This window comes from Canis lupus, chromosome 2 (assembly GCF_011100685.1).
Source record: "Canis lupus familiaris isolate Mischka breed German Shepherd chromosome 2, alternate assembly UU_Cfam_GSD_1.0, whole genome shotgun sequence".
Taxonomy (NCBI): Eukaryota; Metazoa; Chordata; class Mammalia; order Carnivora; family Canidae; genus Canis; species Canis lupus.
Window position 1 is genome coordinate 75,592,871 of NC_049223.1, and position 18,313 is coordinate 75,611,183.

An 18,313-nucleotide genomic window follows, 5' to 3' on the forward strand; every position below is an offset into this window, starting at 1 on the left:
CTCAATGATATAGATTGACAGGCTTTAGACCCACCAAGCTTTGGGTGGGAGACTGTTCTGAATTTTGTTTCATGAATTATTTTTTTATATCCTGTTCTCATCAGAGATCTTTTTTTTTTTTTAAACATTTTGTTTATTTATTCATGAGAGACATAGAGAGAGGGGCAGAGACATAGGCAGAGGGAGAAGCAGGCTCCATGTAGGGAGCCCAATGCAGGACCGGATTCCAGGACTCCAGGATCACGCCCTAGGCTGAAGGCAGGCACTAAACTGCTGAGCCACCCAGGGAATCCCCTCTCATCAGAGATTTTATTTTCATCAGAGGTATTAAGATGTTGAGTCTTGTCAAATAAAAAGCATGAGACGTCATGGTCAGTGAGGTCTTCGAGTAATATCCCCCCCTCTCCCTGGATGAACCTTTCAATCCACTTCAGTCTCCAGCATTTACTGAGCACCCACCACAGGCCCAGCTCCATGCTGGAGTCCTGGCATCTCTTCTCTCACTGGAGCCTCATAACAATGAAAGCTGGTCTCATGATGGTTAAAGCTGAGCACCTGATACCTCAGTTCAAATTCAAGTACTACCGAATTCTAGCTGGGGGGCCTTAGGCAAGTTTTTTTGAAGGCTTCTTTGCCTTGCTCTCCTCACCTGTAAAATTGGGATAGTAGTAGGTATGTATAAAAACAATAGCCACTATTTATGGAATGCCTACAATGTTCCTCGTGCACGTTTTCTTGTTTGCTCTTCATCCCCATTTTATAGATGCAATGAAATGTTCCGATTGTTAGGAAAGATTTCATAAAAAGGAGACACTTCAGCAGCCTCCGAAAAGCTGAGCCTTTGTGGGATGGGAGGCTAAAGAAGGGGGGAGATGGGATGAGGCCTCTTGGGGGAGATGGAGCGGAGCAAAAGAAGGTAGGCAAGGACACACCAGGTGGTCCTCGCAGGAATAAAAACTGGGAGGTCTGTCATGCTCAGTGGGTCTCTGGACACAGAGAGAAGAATGAGAGCCAGGACTATGGGATATCAGGAAGGGAGGCAAAAGAGGGATGCCAAAATGGGAGGTGGGGAGGAGCACACAGAGAAGTCTTATGTTGACCTTGAAGTTCCTGCTGGACATCTCATAGTGTACTTCCTGGACCATCTGCATTAGATCCAGGGACCAGGGAGCTTGTTAACACTGGATTCCTGGTCCCTAACTCAGACCCATTAAATCAGACCTCTGACAGTGAGGCCCAGGAATCTGAATTTTAAATAAGCCTCTCTCTGACTTGTAGCAGATTTCTAGCTCTCTAAAGTTTGGGGACCTCTATGTTAGTGTCTTACTCCCCCTGTGAGTTCTCTCCCTGAGCCCAGAGACACCTCTCAGTCGTTCATTGCTCTCCTCTGCACCTGGCTTGTCCTTCCTTACCTTCTTTTAAGGCTGTGCTCTCTTTACCATCTGCTCGCTCTTTGAGCCATCTTCCTGGTCTGGGAAGCATTAGGAGTTCAGAAATTGGACAAGGATGCATAGCTCAGTGGTTAGCTCAGTGGACATAGGCTTTGAGGTCAGAAACAGCCAGAATTGAATCTTTGTTCTGCCATTTATCAGCTATGTGACCTAGGAAAAGTCGCCTATCCTCTCTGTGCTCCAATTTCTTCATCTGTTAAATGAGATTGACAGTATCTAAGCCATAGGATTTTTGTGGGGATTTAATGAGGTAGTAAATATAAAATGCTTTGCAAGTGTCTGGTACATAAGTGGTCAGTAAGATGTCATCTTTTACTTTGAGAATTTGGAGCCAATTATAGAAGAAGCTCAAAGGCCACTTCCTCAGAGGCCTTCCTTGACCATCTAGAACAAAATTAATAAACCTTCTAAAACATGGCTTTATTGAGACATAAGTCATACACCAAACAATTCACCCACTGAAAGTTTACAAATCAATGGCTTTTAGTATTTCAGAGTTGTAAAACCATCACAACAATTCATCACCGCAAAGAAATCCCTGAACCCTTACCCAACACTCTTCAGCCTCCCTGCTCCTAGACAATCATTAATCTAGTGTGTGTCTCTATAGATTGCCTCTTCTGGACACTTCACACAAATGGAATCATACAATCTGTGCTCTTTTGTAACTGGCTTCTTTTGTTTAGCATAGTGTTTTCACAGCTCATCCATATCAGAGCATGTACACTATTTCTTTTTATTGCTAGCTAATCAACTGTATGGCTATACCACATTTTACTTATTCATCCATTGATTGACATAGGGGTTGTTTCCACTTTTTCCCATGATAAATAATGCTGCTGTGCATGTTCTTGTACAAATTTTTGCATAGACACATGTTTTATTTCTCTTGGGCACACACCCAGGGATGGAATTGCTGGGTCATATGGTAACTCTATGGTTATCCTTTAAAAAAAAAAAGATTTTACTTATTTATTCATGAGAGACAAACACACACAGAGACAGAGACACAGGCAGAGGCAGAAGCAAGCTCCATGCAGGGAGCCTGACATGGGACTCGATCCTGGGTCTCCGGGATCACACCCTGGGCTGAAGGCAGCGCTAAACCGCTGAGCCACCAGGGCTGCCCTCTATGGTTATCCTTTAAGGAACTGCCAGACTGTCCTCCAAAGTGGCAGCTCCATTTTACATTCCTATTAGCAGTGCATAAGGGCTCCAGTTTGTCCACATCCTCACTGGTACTGGGTATTTGGTTTTTGATGATAGCCACTCTAGTGGGTGTGAAGTGGTATCTCATTGGGAAGGCAAACTTTTTTTAAGGGCCAGATAGTATTTTCATCTTTGTAGATCATATCATCTCTCTTCCGATTGCTCATCTCTGTCATTGTGGCGTGAAGGCAGCCATAGACACTATGTAAGTAAACAAGTTTGGCTATATTCCAATAAAATGTTATTTACTGAAATAGGTGCCAGCTCACAGGCTATAGTTTGCAGACCCTGGATCTAAAAAAAAAAAAAAAAAGAAGCAGACACCTCTGCCCACATGTACCTAGTCATTTTCTATCCCCTTCTCTTGACTTTATTTTTTTTATTATACTTATTGCTAATAACAATGTGTATGTGTTAGTTTTGCTTATTGTCTGCCTGCCATCTCTAGAATGTTAGCTTCTTCGGGGTGGAGATCTTAAGTGTCATGTTCGCTGTTTGATACCCAGTACACCATAGTGCCTGGCACATAGTACCTACTCAATAAATATTTGAATGAATGAATCGAACACCATTTCCAGGTTTACAAATGACTGGTTCTCAGTGTCTTCATCTTTAGAATTTTGAGAGAACGTGACTGGCCCTGGGGCTGGCACCTCACAAATCATGAGATTTAGTGTCAGGTAGACCTAGGTCAGACTTGGAACAGTTCTGTCCTGAGTGTAGCTGATGCAAGAGGTGAGTGAGGACACTGGGTGACCCCAGTGTCTCCAAGGAGCCAGGGCTGGGACTGACCTCCCAGCCTGCACTCAGCCCCGCCCCTCTGTCCTTTTGTTCAGATGACTCCCTCCTCCCTAGTCTCTACACACTGACAGTCCAAGGAGAGGCCAGCTTAGGAGAAAGATCAGCTGTTTTCTGATCTTTGTCATTATTACCTGAAAACTGCCTTTTGGGGTATCATGCCTGGAGAACCGCACACTAATTAGGCCACATGAAGGTGAAATTAAAAATAAACTTGTTTCCCACGACCGCAGAGGAAGCCTGTATTTGAAGTCTTTCTCCTCCACGCCCTCTCCCCCAACATCCTTGTCATGCTCCTAATTCTTTCACACTTAGTCACACGCGCACACACACACACACACACACACACACACACACACACAGCATGATAGTGGGCAGGGTGAAGGAGAGGGAGCAGAGCCTTGGCTAGGAGACAGCTCTGCTCCTTTCTGATTGAAGCAAGTGTGGCAAACACGGCAGGGTGCCCACCTACCAGCCAATCCTGCTTTCTTGCCCACAGAACCCCAGATCAGTTCCAACGACAGCGCACCCTGCCCCTGCCAAGAGGTGGATCCTCATTGATTTAGGTCAGTTGGGGTATTTCCATACCCCTTGCTGGGGATTGGTCAAGGGATAGACATGTGAGCCAGCACTGGCCAATGGGATGTAAGCAGGGAGCTGAACTGGACAGATGGACTGAGGGGGTTCCCAGGACCTGCAAACATCAGGACAACCCACAAAAAGTACCAAGCAAACCAGACCAAGTCGGTCGTGCAAGATGTAAGGGGAAGCCGGCAGGGGGCTTGAAGAAGAAAGATACTTCTTCAGGGAAAGAGAGACAGGGAAGGAAAAAAAAAAATCCTCCTGCTTGGGAGAAGTCCCAAGAGGAGGGGATGCTTGGGTAACCATACTGTGATTCTGCAGGAAAACCTCCCGGATGCCCCGAGGATGGTGGAGGGGAAAGAGCAAGTCCCCCAGTTCCTTGACCGCATCACTGAGGACTGGAGCATCCTGGGGACCACCCGTCTCAGATTTCTTGGTAACCGAACAGTGACAGTCCTATGGTTTAAACCCCATTGGCTGAGTTCTCTGTTTCCTGCTGCTGAACACATCCCGACAGACACGGGAAGGCACACCTCTCTCCTGCTACCTTGCCCTTCCGTAGGCTGAGCCGCATGAAGCACTCTGGCGCAGGCCTGGGGCCTTGGGCGGGGGGATGGGCCAACAAGTGTGATAAACAGCTTGTGTTCGTTGGCTGCTGTGAGACATAGTGACCCAGGGATTTCCAGTGTGGTGCAAGCACTCCGTGAGGTCTGCGGGACCATGTGGCAGCAGAGGAAATGAAGGCTCAGAGAGGGTGACTCACCATTTGAATCTCACTCTGTCCCATCCGAAGTGCATGTTCTTTCTCTTCCCAGCTCTATCTTGGTTACACCACCAACAAGGGATACTTTCTGGAGCGTTCCTGGTAATGGGGAGATCAGTTTCCATGAGACATCTAGCCCATCGTTGGTCAGCATTGACTGTTCTTCCCAATGGGGCCAACTCTGATTGATTGATTCTTTCTTCTTCTTCTTTTTTTTTTTTTTTAAGATTTATTTATTTATTTTAGAGAGAGAGCCTGCATGGACTGGAGCAAAGGAGGGGCAGAGGGAGGAGAGATAATCTCAAGCAGACCCCCTGCTGAACACAGAGCCTGATTTTTTTGGGGGGGGCAGGCTCCATCTCAAGACCCTGAGATCATGATCTGAGCCTAAATCAAGAGTCGGATGCTTAACTAACTCAGCCACCCAGGCGCCCCCAAAATCTGATTTCTAGTAACTTCTATGTATATGGCTTGATCCTGTTTTATTTTTTCTAAGACTTTTTATTTATTTATTAATGAAAGACAGAGAGAGAGAGAGAGAGAGAGAGAGAGAGGCAGAGACACAGGCAGCGGGAGAAGCAGGCTCCATCCAGGAAGCCTAACTTGGAACTTGATCCGGGGTCTCCAGGATCAGGCCCCAGGCTGAAGGTGGCGCTAAACCGCTGAGCCACCCAGCCGCCCTTGATCCTGTTTACTGAAACCTGGATGCCAGGACTGTGCTTCCCCAGGCCGATCAGCCTCACCTCAACCTTTCTTCTTTTAACATAACTGAGGAAGGAATTGGCCCATATTGTACTTGTGGTCAGACTAAAAGCACTAAATCTTTTTTTTTTTTTTTTTTTTATAAGCTCCATGCCCAATTTGGGGCTTGAACTCAAGACCCCTAAGATCAAGAGTCCCATGCTCAGGGAGCCTGGGTGCCTCAGTTGGTTAAATGTTTGCCTTCCACTCAGGTCATGATCCTGGAGTCCTGGGATGGAGCCCCACATCGGGCTCCCTGCTGAGCAGGGAGCCTGCTTTTTCCTCTGCTCCTCACCCTGCTCATCCTCTCTCTTTCTCTCTCTCTCTCTCTCTCTCTCAAATAAATAAATAAAATCTAAAAAAAAAAAAAAGTCCCATGCTCTACCGACTGAGCCAGTCAGGCACCCCTAAGAGCATTAAATTTTGTACCCACCCAGTGCTTTTAATCTGGCTTCACTCTTCTGCCCCTGGCCCCTGCTTCTATACCTGTGAAATTGAAACCAAGGGCAGGAATTTTCAATGATCCATGCTACATTTCTCCTTATAGGTTCCTACATATTCTGCAGGTTAAGCAGTTTTTAAAAGATGATTTTTTTTTTTTTTATTCAACAGAGAGAGAACATGAGAGCAAGAGAGGGAGAGTGGCAGAGGGAGAAGCAGGCTCCCCTCTGAGCATGGAAGTCTAACATGGGACTCCATCCCAGGACCCCGAGATCATGACCTGAGCCGAAGGCAGACACCTAAGTGACTGAGCCACCCAGGCGCCTCAGATTAGGCAGTTTTTGAATCCTGATTCTGTAAGCCTCTATAAGTGCTGTCTCTCCCAGCTTTGTGGGATCCTAATAGTAAATACATCCCAATCATTGAAGAACTGTTACATCCACTGAGGACAGGGGCAAAGCCCTTGGCACCTCCTCTGAGCTAGCAGCACCAAACCTGATAAGGATGCCTGCTCTGGCAGAGATACTGATACTACCGCCAACCATGTAGTAGAGTTCTGCAGAGCAACAGAACCAATATGATGTGCTTATGTAGAGAAAAATATTTATTTCAAGGAATTGGCTCACACAATTGCAGAGGCCAATAGGTGGGAGATTCAGAAAATAAGTTGCACTTCTCATCCAAAGGCAGGCTGCTATCGAACCAGAAAGAGCCAATATTGCAGATAAAGTCCGAAGGCCATCTTCTGGAGAATTTCCTGTTGCTTAGGGAAGGTCAGCCTTTTGTTCTAGTCAAGCTTTCAATTGATTGGACAAGGCCCACCCACGTTATGGAGAGCAATCTGCTTTATTCAAAGTCCATTGACTTAAATGTACATTCATCCAAAAACCCCCTCACAGAAACATCCAGAATCATGTTTGACCAAATATCTGGGCATTGTGGTGCAGACAAGTTGTCACATAAAATTAACCATCACCCCTCTCTTGCTCTCACAGCCAGGCTCCTTCCAGCACATGTCACTCTGGCCCATGATCTCTTATCAGACTCAGCTCCACAGGGACTCTCCTTGATCTCTGTATAATAATAATGATAGCTAAAAATAATAATAGCTACCGTTTATTGAGTTTCTACTGTGTCCCAGATCCTGCCCAAAGCATTTTATGAATATTAACTCATTTAACTCACATAAAGTTGGTACTTTTATTATCCTCCAGATAAAGAACCAGAAGTCCCAAGAAAGTAAATAACGTGCCTAGTGTCATGCTTCTAGAAAGCAGTGGAGCCAAAATTCCCATATAGTTACACCCTAGAATCCACTGGTGGATGAGGCCAGGGTCAAAACACCACGTGGCTATGAGGGGCAGCATAAGGTAGTAAACAAAAGACAGGTTTGGGAATCAGACAGCCTGGGCTACCTATCTCAGCTCTTCCATTTAATTCCTTTCTGTCTCTGTGCTCTCTACAATTTGGGTAACAGTAATGTCAGCCTCCCAGGGTGGTTGTAGCTTGGCACTGTGCCCAGCCCTGTAGCATTCAAAACCAGGGGATGGGGGATCCCTGGGTGGCTCAGCGGTTTGGCGCCTGCCTTTGGCCCGGGGCACGATCCTGGAGTCCCGGGATCGAGTCCCACTTCGGGCTCCCAGCATGGAGCCTGCTTCTCCCTCCTCCTGTGTCTCTGCCTCTTTCTCTCTCTCTCTCTCTGTCTATCATAAAAATAAATAAATAAATAAATCTTTAAAAACATAAAAAAATAAATAAAAAAAACCCAGGGGATGTTCTTGAGTGAGACTGGACCACTGCTTACTCAGGAAGAATTTTGCTGAGCACCAACTACGTTCCAGGAACTTTACAGACTTAGCCTTATTTAATATTCAGATCGGCCCTGTGGGGAGTCCGGGTACTTAAGCCCCTTTTACAGATGGGCAAAAGAAGTTTGGAGCACTAATGAGTCACATAACTCGGCTGGGACAACCCATTGTCCCGAAATATTGCAAAGCCGGTGCTCTTGGCTCTTTCCCAGGAGTCATAAACTCAGGGACTGTGGGGGTTGTTCATAAGTGAGTAAAGCAGACTGGCTGTGACACAATAGGGAGATGTGGGGACTCTGGCGACCCAGAACTCACATGCTCTATCTTAACGTGAGCCACTACTCATCCCCAACTGACTCGTGTTGTGCAGAAACGTGCTAGTGCTGTTTTAACAGAGTGAGGAATCTGGATTTTCTGTGCAGTCTCCTCATTTTGAAGGTTGACAACTAATAAACAAACAAACCACTGTGCTACTATGCCAACCAGAAAACAAACCTGTGAGCTGGATTTGGCCCCTGGGCCACCAGTTGGCAACCTCTGATCCTCTCCCACACTATTGGCTAATTTCTATGCCCTATATGGCAGTTGCTTCCCTCACAGAGCTCATAGTTTATCTGGAGACCAAAGTGCACGAGCAGATTAGAAAGCCAGATTGCCTGTCCTCCCCTGCGCCTGTCCCGTGCCCCATCCTGTGCCCCGCCCCCACAGCTTCCTCAGGTGCCATTCCAGTCACCTCTGTCCCAGGCAGGGCTGGCTTGTGGGGCAAGGGAAGGGACCATGCCCAGCAGGGAGCAGATGCAAGTAGTCCTTTGCATCTGGGAGTCTTAGAACAATGGATTTACCTGCTTCCCCAGGGCACCCCAGGGATTCCAGACCGGGAGACTATCAGATGGAAGAGGACCTTCAAGTTCATCTAGGACAACCCCAATCAGACGGCTAATGTCAGAGCAGTAGCTCACACCTTTTGATTGCTTTACCTCTTTGACATCCCCCCACCCCCCCGCCGCCAAACAGCTAGCTTAAAGTGTAAGCTACTATGATGCTCATTCTGCAGATGGGGAGATGGAGGCTTGGAAGGGTTAAGTAATCGTCCCGAGGTATCACAGCAAGTAAATAGCAAAGTCAAGATTCACATCTAGTCAATGCGACCGACCCAAGGGCCAAAACTGCTAGCTATCAGCCCGCGCTGCCGTCCTGAGCCACATTGTACCAGTTGCTTGATTCCTCACCACTCCTACCAACCATCCTCAAGCCTCTGCTCACCTGTCCAGTGACAGGGGGCTCACTACCTTTCTATTTTATTAACCGTAGCTCACTCACCCGGCACTAGGCATTTTTAAATGATCTTTTTATTTTCTTTTTTATTATTTTTTTAAGAAATTTATTTTATTTTAAAGACTTTTTTTTTAAATTTATTCATGAGAGACAGAGAGAGAGAGAGAGAGAGAGAAAGCAGAAGCAGGCTCCATGCAGGGAGCTCGATGTGGGACTCAATTCTGGGACTCCAGGATCACGCCCTGGGCCAAAGGCAGGCTCTAACCCGCTGAGCCATCCAGGGATCCCTTAAATGATCTTTTTAGATTTATTTATTTATTTGAGAGGCACAGACAGAGAGAGGGGCCAAGGGAGAGGAAGAGAATCTGAAGCAGACTCCCCGCTGACTCAAGGCTCGGTCTCACGACCCTGAGATCATGACCTGAGCTGAAACCAAGAGTCAGATGCTTCACCAACTGAACCAGCCAGGCACCCCTGCACTCGGCATTTTAAAAAGTGTTTTATATCATTCCATTCTCACTGATCCTGCATGCTCCATATAATACCCATTTTACATAGGAGAAGACCCAGTTTTAATGTGATGAAGGAACTTGTCCAAGGTTACAAAATTACTTAAGGACAGATTGAGATTCAAATGCAGCTCTGTTCCTTATCTCAGACTGAAAGCCTCTCTTGGTTTTGGGGAAGAAAATTCTGTCCCTTAAAGTAGTAGCCCCTGATTCCTAGTTCACCTACTCCTTTTCCCCTGATGCCCTCTTCAGATGTTTGAGGGCAGACACTTGGGCGCCTTAAGTGTTTATTTATTTTTTTTAATAACAGAGTCAATATTCTGACTTCTTCCACTGTCCCCCATAAAATGTAGTTTTGTGGTCCTCCCTCAGCCATTATTTTGTTCATTCTCCTAGGGACAAATTACATTTTCTCTATGTCCGGGTCAAAGTTCTAATCCCAAGTAGGGGGGAACACAGGACTCCCGACATGGACAGAAGGACTATCACCTCCTTCACTGAACATGTAGTGCTTCTATTAATATAGCTCCAAATCCAATGCAGCATCTTCCATGTACAAAGCACTTGGTATAGAGAGTGAACAAGTCAGTGACTTCCCAGCCCTCCAGAAATTTATATCTGCCCACTGAGCTAAGGCAGGAGCCAGAGTCATGTGTCACCTGGTGAACTTTATAAAGATTTTGTTTATTTTTTGGGGCGGGGGAAGGGCAGAGGGTGAGGGAGAGAGGCAGGCAAATTCTGTACTGAGTGTCCAGCCATATGTGGGGCTTGATCCCATGACCCTGAGATCAAGACCATAGACGAAACCAAGAGTCAGATGCTTAACCGACTGAGCCAAGGCGTCCCAGCTTGGTGAACCTTAGGCATAGATCCTAAAATATCAGAGCTGGTAGGGCCCAAGCCCCTCCTGTCCCTTTTGTAGTGATGAGAAAACTGAGCCCAGAGAGTGGCAGTGATACTCAAGATTCCACAGTGAGACAGAATCGACTTCTGCCTTTCTCAGAGCCTCAGGCGCAGGTGAGCTCTGCGGAGGAGGACGTAGCCTGGGATGAAAATCCCAACACCCTTTGGGATGTTGCTGCTGTTAAGCGGACCCACACGAGACCTCCTTCCTCAGAGGGGCGTTCAGAGACCCTGGTCTATTCCAGAGATGACCACCAGGTGGCGGAGGGGCCCCAGAGAGAGGCGCGGAAATCCAACGTGGGTGGGTATCTTCCTCGTTCAGAACAAATTTTCCTTTGCTCGTGGGCAGTGGGAAAAGCCTGTGCTGGCTCTGGGAGGGCACTCTGGCCACTGTATACATTATAAACATCCAGAAGTGAATTCTGTCTCAAGCTTAGGGCAGCTGTGAAAAGCTTGGACACAGGTATCACACAGAATGGTGGGAAATCTAGATCCTCTTTGCTGCTTTAGCATGTCACCTCCCTGACACCTTAGCCTCTGACCATAGAGTGGGTGCATGATAAGGTCCTCATTTCCAAGCCTCTGCACTGAGCCAAAGGTGCTGGTGGTCTCTTCCTGAGGGGTCCTTTCCCAGGTGGATGGTGTGTAAACTCCCCCACCCCACCCCACCCCAAAACTCAGTAAGAAAGCCTCCATCAAATGGCAGGAAGCCTTTGAAGCCACCTGGAGAAGGTGAGGCTAAAGTCACCTGACAGCCTTGCAGCCCACCTTAGGCCTGGCAGGCAGCTCATCCACACATTTGTTCATCTCCGATCACATAGGAAACTATGTGTGAAGGCTCTGAGGCTGCCAATCATGAATGTTTGGAGCCATGGGGGGCGGGGGGCAATGGCAAGGATGCCTGAGAGGAAAGAGGGTTGGAAGAGTAGGCCGGGCCTTGGGAGCTCACCCAAGCTATTGACTTTGAACCTTAAACTGGGGACAGCAGGAAATATTGAAGATTATTCATTAGGGGAATGACTTGGGTAGATAAGTGTGGAGAGCAATCGCTCTGGCTGTGGATGAAGGGAGGAATGGAGCTGGGGAAGCCTGGAGGCAGAGGGACCAACCATGAGGCTGAGCAAGTAAGAGCTGCAGGCTGAACTCAGGGAACAGTGATGGGGCTGATTTTCCATCCACTCGGAGCTTCTGATCAGCTTGAGTCACCCCAGTGAATTTTGTCTGTCTTGCCCGTGAGCTAGTTCACCCAGGGTAAGGGGCTGCCCTGAGGCCAGGCAGGAGGAGTAGGTGGTCCTAGCAGCAGTATTTCCTAGATCCTTGATGAAAACAGCCTGGCAAGAGAGAGGTTGGCTCCAGAGACAAGGTCCTGGGTCAGACCGGAGGGGAGATGCAGTGTGGACGAGTGGTTAAGAACACATAATAGTGTCAGACACATCTCTGCCACTTCTTAGCTGTGTGACCATAAGCAGGTCATTTTGCTTCTCTGATCCTCAGGTTTCTTATATGTAAAGTGTGATTCTGAATAGGGCTCCCCCCATGAAGCTGTCATGGGGGCTGGACAAGGTAATGTGTGTGAAGCTCAGCACAGTGCTTGCCACCCATCACGGGGAAGCCTAAGGGGGAGCTTCATGTCCTCAATTCCCCTCAAAAACAGGGTCTGTTGCTGTGACACGGTGGTCATTCTGGTGCTGTGGCACCTTTCCAGGCCAGCGTGGTTCCAAAAATGGGTCAGCCTGGGCTGCACACCACACTGCATTGAGCCAAGGGAATTCCAGCCAGAAGCAGAGAAATGATAATTTGATCAGCCAGGGCCACATTCTGGGAGAAATGTACCATTTGTGTTCTAATTTTTGAAGTACTAAAAGTTATTCTCCTGGGGCGCCTGGGTAGCTTAGTCAGTTAAGCGTTGGCTCAGGTCATGATCCCAGGGGTTCTGGGATCGAGTCCCGCATTGGGTTCCCTGCTCAGCAGGGAGCCTGCTTCTCCTTCTCCATCTGCCCCTCCCCCTGCTTGTGCTCTCTTACTCTCTCTGAAATAAATAAAGTCTTAAAAAAGAAAACGAAATTACCTTAAAAAAAAGTTATTGTCTTGACTCTCTTGGTCTCAGGCAAGATTCCTTGTTTTATTTTCTTGGGGTCTTCCTTATTATGTGAGTGCTCATGCACTACAGTCTTCCTACAGTACCAGTTATTATGGCAGCAGGACGGTGCCCATGGAAGTCGGAATCTGCTAAGGAGTGTGTAACAATTCACCTGCCGAATCAACTGTATTTAAATATATATTATATTATATTTATATATTATATATATACATAGATATGTATATATATATACACACATATTAGGGCAAAGTGCTTTGTAGAATTCTTTCATATAATCTTTATGGCAACTCTCTGAGGTAGGTCCTGTTTGCTATTGTGTCTGCTGTTTGAATGAAGAAACTGGCCTAGAGAGGTTAACAAATGTACCTGGGTCTGTTTAACACCAAACCCTTTGCTCTTGCTGTGACACTTACCTGTCCTGTGGAGAGGTCAGCAGAAAGAGACCTAGGGCCCTAGGTTACCCCCAAGCAACCTATCCCCCGAGTTCCCCAGTGAGTAGGATGCCAAAGCTTGTCTGGTCCAAAAGCCAATAAGAGAAATAATCATGTGACCCATGGCCCAGCGGATGTCATAAAAACAGCCCACCTTATTAGCTGGGGGGAGGGTGTCCCTTGTTTAATACATTCCCCGAGAAAGATTCGTCTCTCCCAAGTCACTAAACTAATTCTTCCCATCAGACTATAGTAATAGCTGATTCCTACATAGAATTTAGTACACGACAGACCTGTTATAAGAACTGAAAATGCTTTAACTCATTTAATTCTCCCAATGACCCCAAAGAGAGAGGTTTCATTATATCATCTCCATTTTTCAGATGAAGAGCCAGAAGCATAGAGAAGTTAAATAACGCCTAAGTTCACATGACTAGGGTATGGTAGACGTGGACTTCAAAATAACAGTCTGGCCCCAGGTTTTGTATGCTTGATCACATGTTTGCTACTTCCCATACAATTTGTAACTCATCTTGTTTCCCTCTTTGCTCGGACTGCCAGGAAACTCAGAGCAGTGGTTTGTGTTTTGTTTTGTTTTGTTTCATTTTTTTTGCTCTGCCACAATGCTATCCTCAGGAAGCTTAGCCTAGTATTTCTGCTCTAGTTAGTCAATTTTTCATCTTTTTCCCTTCTTCCCCTCTGGCCTTTGGTCCAGGCTTTCATGACTCATTGATTCTTGCTCTTTAATTATTCATCAAGTAGGCTTGAAGCTGCAATGGAAACCACCTCAAAACCCTTTGGGGGAATAGGCAGGACATATGCATCAATTATATGAACAGACACAATTTCTGACCGGCTGAGCTAACTGGACAACAGTCAGTGCTAGATGGTTATGTTTTGAGCATCTTCTGTGTGACCAACACCGTGCTCCATGGTGTATAGAACAATGAATCCAAGTTAGTCCCAGTGTTAAATTATGTTAACTGCTGTAATAGAGAAATCCTGAAATTTCAGTGCTTAAATACAATGGAGGTTAGTTCACTGTGTGCTCCATTCAGTCAAGTGAGACCAGGCTGAGTGAGACCCAGGCTGACAACATTTGGTATGTGTGTCTTCCAAGGTCACTCTAGTATTGGCATCCAGATGATATCTGGATATCTCTATCCAGATGATAGAGGAAAAGTAGAGCTCTGAGAAAGCATACATATTTCTTGACTCGGATTTGGCCTGGGTATGGCCCGCATCGTCTCTGCCCACATCCCGTTGGTGAAAACTAGTTGCATACTTAATTATGTAAGGGGTGCTGGAAAATGTAGTCTGGGCTGCTTTTTTCTGAAACAACTCTATTCACGGAGAGTGAACATCTTTGGTGAACGGCTGACATTGTGCTAGTTCACAAGCAACTGAACATTTTTGAGCCATCAATCCTTATAAAATGGCTAAGAATACCATGCCACATAGATTGTGGCCACGAGAAAGGAAACGGTCTTCCTTTATTTATAGGGAGAGCCAGCAGCAAAATGCAGTGTTTATATTTTGGACCAAACATATTTGTCCAACAGGAGAATGGGCTACTATGGGAGAGAGAGAATTCACCATGATAGAAGTATTCAAGCAGAGGCTGAATTTTCACTTGGTTGAAGGTTCGTTCTTCTTAGGAGTCAAGGTAGGTGCCTCCTCCCAGTCCTTCTGACTTTGAGCTTCTGTGCTGGGCTCCATAGTCATGTCTGAGCATCTACCTTGCGCCAGGTCTAGGTGGGGTTTTTGGGGGGACCTAAAACAAATAAGGTTCTAGCCCTCAGGTTACTAGGCTGTAATGCATTAAAGCAGGACATCTGGGAAGCAGGACAGTGGAATGACCATTCTGAGCTCCAGAAACAGGAGACTGGAGTTTAATTTCTAACTCGGTTGCATTTGGCTGTGTGACATTGGAGAAGCCACTTGACCTCTCTGATTCTCAGTTTTCTCATTTCTAGAATAGGGCCCATGTTACCTTCCTAACTCCTGAGGACCTAATGGCACAATTACACTTAGAGCATTTGCAGGAGAAGTGAAATGTAGAACGCGCTCTCATTCCTAGTAATGTGTTAACGATGACCTTGGGTAGGTCATTTCGATCTTGCAAGCCTCAGCTTTCTCGTCCGTGGGATGGAGCCAGCGCACTTGCACCGCGGGGTCCGCGCCTGCCATTTCGGCTCTGGGCTTCTTCCGCCCCCGGGTAAGTGGGTCACATCACACGCCGCGGGTCAGGGCTGGACGACCGTGGATGGCAGTCGGCACCTTCCGGCCAGAGGAGGAACCCGAGTTCACAAGGACGCGATTTCCTGGCTGCGCTCCCCGGGAAGGAGGTCTGAGCCGGGTCCCATCCCCCGGGCTCCCGCTCAGGAAACGTGGAGAGAAAGCCAGGAACCCGGCCTGCCAGGCCCGGGCCCCTCAGCGCCTTCCCTCCTCCCGGCCCGACCGCAGGAAGCCGGCTGGCGGGCACGCCCTGGCGGGGTGGGGACGGCCGCGAGCGCCCCGCGCTGCCCCCCGCAGGCTTCCCGGCCCGCGGCAGCCCCGAGCTGTCCCTGCGGCGGGCGCGCCGCCTCCCCGCTCCCGCTCCTGCAGCCCGCAGCCCGCCCCGCAGTCCTCCCGCAGCCCGCAGCCTGCACGCCTCGCAGCCCGCCCCGCACCCCGCACGCCCTGCCCCGCTCCCCGCCCCGCACCCCGCCCCGCACGCCCCGCAGCCCACACGCCCCGCCCCGCAGCCCCGCAGCCCCGCACGCCCTGCAGCCCGCCCCGCAGCCCGCCCCGCAGCCCGCCCCGCCCCGTAGCCCCACAGCCTCACTCCGCGGCCCCGCAGCCCCGCACGCCCCGCAGCCCGCCCCGGCAGCCCCGCAGCCCCACAGCCTCGCCCCAGCATCCCCGCCAGCCCTGCAGCCCGCCCCGCAGCCCGCCCCGCACCCCGCACGCCCCGCCCCGCAGCCCGCCCCGCAACGCCCCGCAGCCCGCCCCGCCCCGTAGCCCCACAGCCTCCACTCAGCGGCCCCGCAGCCCCGCAGCCGCCCCCGCAGCCCCACAGCCTCGCTCCGCGGCCCGCAGCCCCGCAGCCCCGCAGCCCCACAGCCTCGCCCCGCAGCCCCACAGCCTCGCTCCGCGGCCCCGCAGCCCCGCAGCCTCGCCCCGCAGCCCCGCAGCCCCGCAGCCCGCCCCGCAGCCCGCAGACTCCCCTCCCCCCCTGGGCGCCGCTGCACTGACGCTGAGTCCCGCCGCCCCGCCCCGCTCGCTCGGAGCCCCCGCCGCTGGGGCTGGGCTGGGGAGGAAAGGTCGCTGGGGCCGGAGGGGGGCAGGTGAGTGCGGGGTTCGGATTCGACCCCGCAGGGTCCGTTTGCCTCCGCAGCGCGCACCTTGAGTCTGCGAACCTGGTCCGGGTCCTTGAGGGGTTCAGGAGGTTCAGCTCAAGAACAGGAGGTCTGAATCCGGGGGCCCCCAGAAGTCTGTGCACCTCTTGATTCTACGTGTACCATGTATCGCATTTTTGCTCAGAGGTTTAAAGGTGTCAGTGACCCCAAAAGGGTTGAGAACTGTAGCTTTCCAAGGCTGATGGGTTCCTCAGTGCAGACTCCGGCCTTATGAGGATTTGACATTCCTTAACAGCCTGTAGGACCTTGAGAATATCTCTGCAGGATCTTTTCTCCTGGATCTTGGGAATCTTTCCATAGAGTTTCTGGGATCTGTCTGGGGTTTGAGGTCCCTGTGAAATCTTGGAGTCTCTTTTCAGAGGTTCTGAGATTCACTCTATGGTCCTACTGTGGCGTGAGTTCAAAACCTGGGCTTCCGGATGCCTTGAAATTGTAGGCAAGGTATCGTGGGCGTGTCATATCCATGTAATTCCTGGGAGAGGTTTCATAGATATCACCAGATTCTCAAAGGAGTGTCACATCCCCAAAGCTGGGACGGACATTGCTTTAGAGCATCCAGTGCTAACCAGACCTTACTCCCTTCTCACCAATAAGAACCAGAGAAGAATAAGATGAAGGAATTGAAAGGCAGTGTTCTCTAGAAGGCCACAGCTTGAGCTTTGGAGTCAGGTGTTCCTAGGTTAAAATTCCAGCTGTTGTGCTTAGCAGCTTTGTGGTCTTGAGCAAATTTCTTAGCCTCTCTGAGCCTCAAGGCCACCTCCTCTAGGAAGCCTTCCCTGTGTCCTGGATTCAGTTGGTTCCCACTCCACATTCCCCAAGCCTGATGCTCCGTGGTGCTTAATGTGATTGTTTTTAAGGAACTAATTGTGTTTAACGTTATTTCGTCTCTCTACCCCATCAGCCATGCTCCAAGAAGGCAGAGCCCTTTGCTGTCTTACAGTCTGTGCCGTGTCTGGTACATGTTAGGCTCTTGGCCATTTGTTGTGAAATAAATAAAAGAGGGAGAGAATGGAGGGCTGCAATGCCAGATGCTGCACTGGGGGCAGAAAGGGATCTTAAGTGACTAAGTGTCATTTCTGTCCTGGAGGAGGTCCCAGGCTAGTGGGGGTAATGATGGAGTTCCTGCAAGGATCACTGTCCTAAATGCACTAATGGGGGATAAACGTTAATGGGGAGAGCACCAAGAGATCTAAAGATGAGTGAGCAGTCCCTCAAGAGTTGATGGAACCACTTCCCTTTGTAGTATGTGTTATAACTTACAAAGCACGTAACTTAGATAAATATCTGGGTAAACCCTTATCTTTCAGCGATGGCGATATTGCTGCTGAGAAGAGTTCAGTGACTCGGCCAAGGCCACCCATGCAATAATGGCTGCCCAAGGACATAAGTCATTTGCTTTGGAATTCAGCCCACATCCTTTAGGAAACAGGCTTTGAAGTTATGAAGGTCTTGGTTTAGATCCCACTAGATGTGAGACTTTGGGCAAGTCATTCACCTCCCTTGAGCCTTGTTTTCCTCATCTGCAAGGTGGGAATAATGACCTCTCTAATCCATGTGAGATAGTATCTGTAAAGTGACTAGTATGATGCTTGGTTTACAGTAAAGGATCCATAAATGTTTGTTGAATGAATGCATGAAATACACGGATTGGTGGGTGGCCTGTGATGGGAAGGGACTAGAAATCATGCCATTGGGGGGAACGGCAGGAGAAACTGAGGGTGATTTTATCCCTTCCTACTCTCACTTTCTATGATTCCTATGAAACTTAGCACCGGCCTCAACCACATTCGTCTGCTTTATTGTTTGTGACCAACAAAAGTGGACCAACCTCAGCTTGGTTAGCTTTCCTTTTATGCCTATCTTTATTGCATTTTTTGTGATGACCATGTAATGTATGCTC

General features: G+C 48.7%; 1 long non-coding RNA gene across 2 annotated transcripts in view; it reads right to left on the reverse strand.

Annotated features, from left to right (window-relative positions):
• The window catches only part of LOC111093602, a 44,997-nt gene extending 29,490 nt beyond the window's left edge, over positions 1–15,507 (reverse strand). The window contains exons 1-2 of one of the 2 annotated variants that reach the window (XR_005356031.1): positions 12,549–15,507; positions 4,804–4,902 (exon numbers count right to left, since the gene is read on the reverse strand). This is a non-coding gene — a long non-coding RNA (uncharacterized LOC111093602). The remainder of the gene's footprint in view (positions 1–4,803; positions 4,903–12,548) is intronic. The other variant, XR_005356032.1, reaches the window with a different exon arrangement.
• Between the last annotated feature and the right edge of the window lie 2,806 nt (positions 15,508–18,313).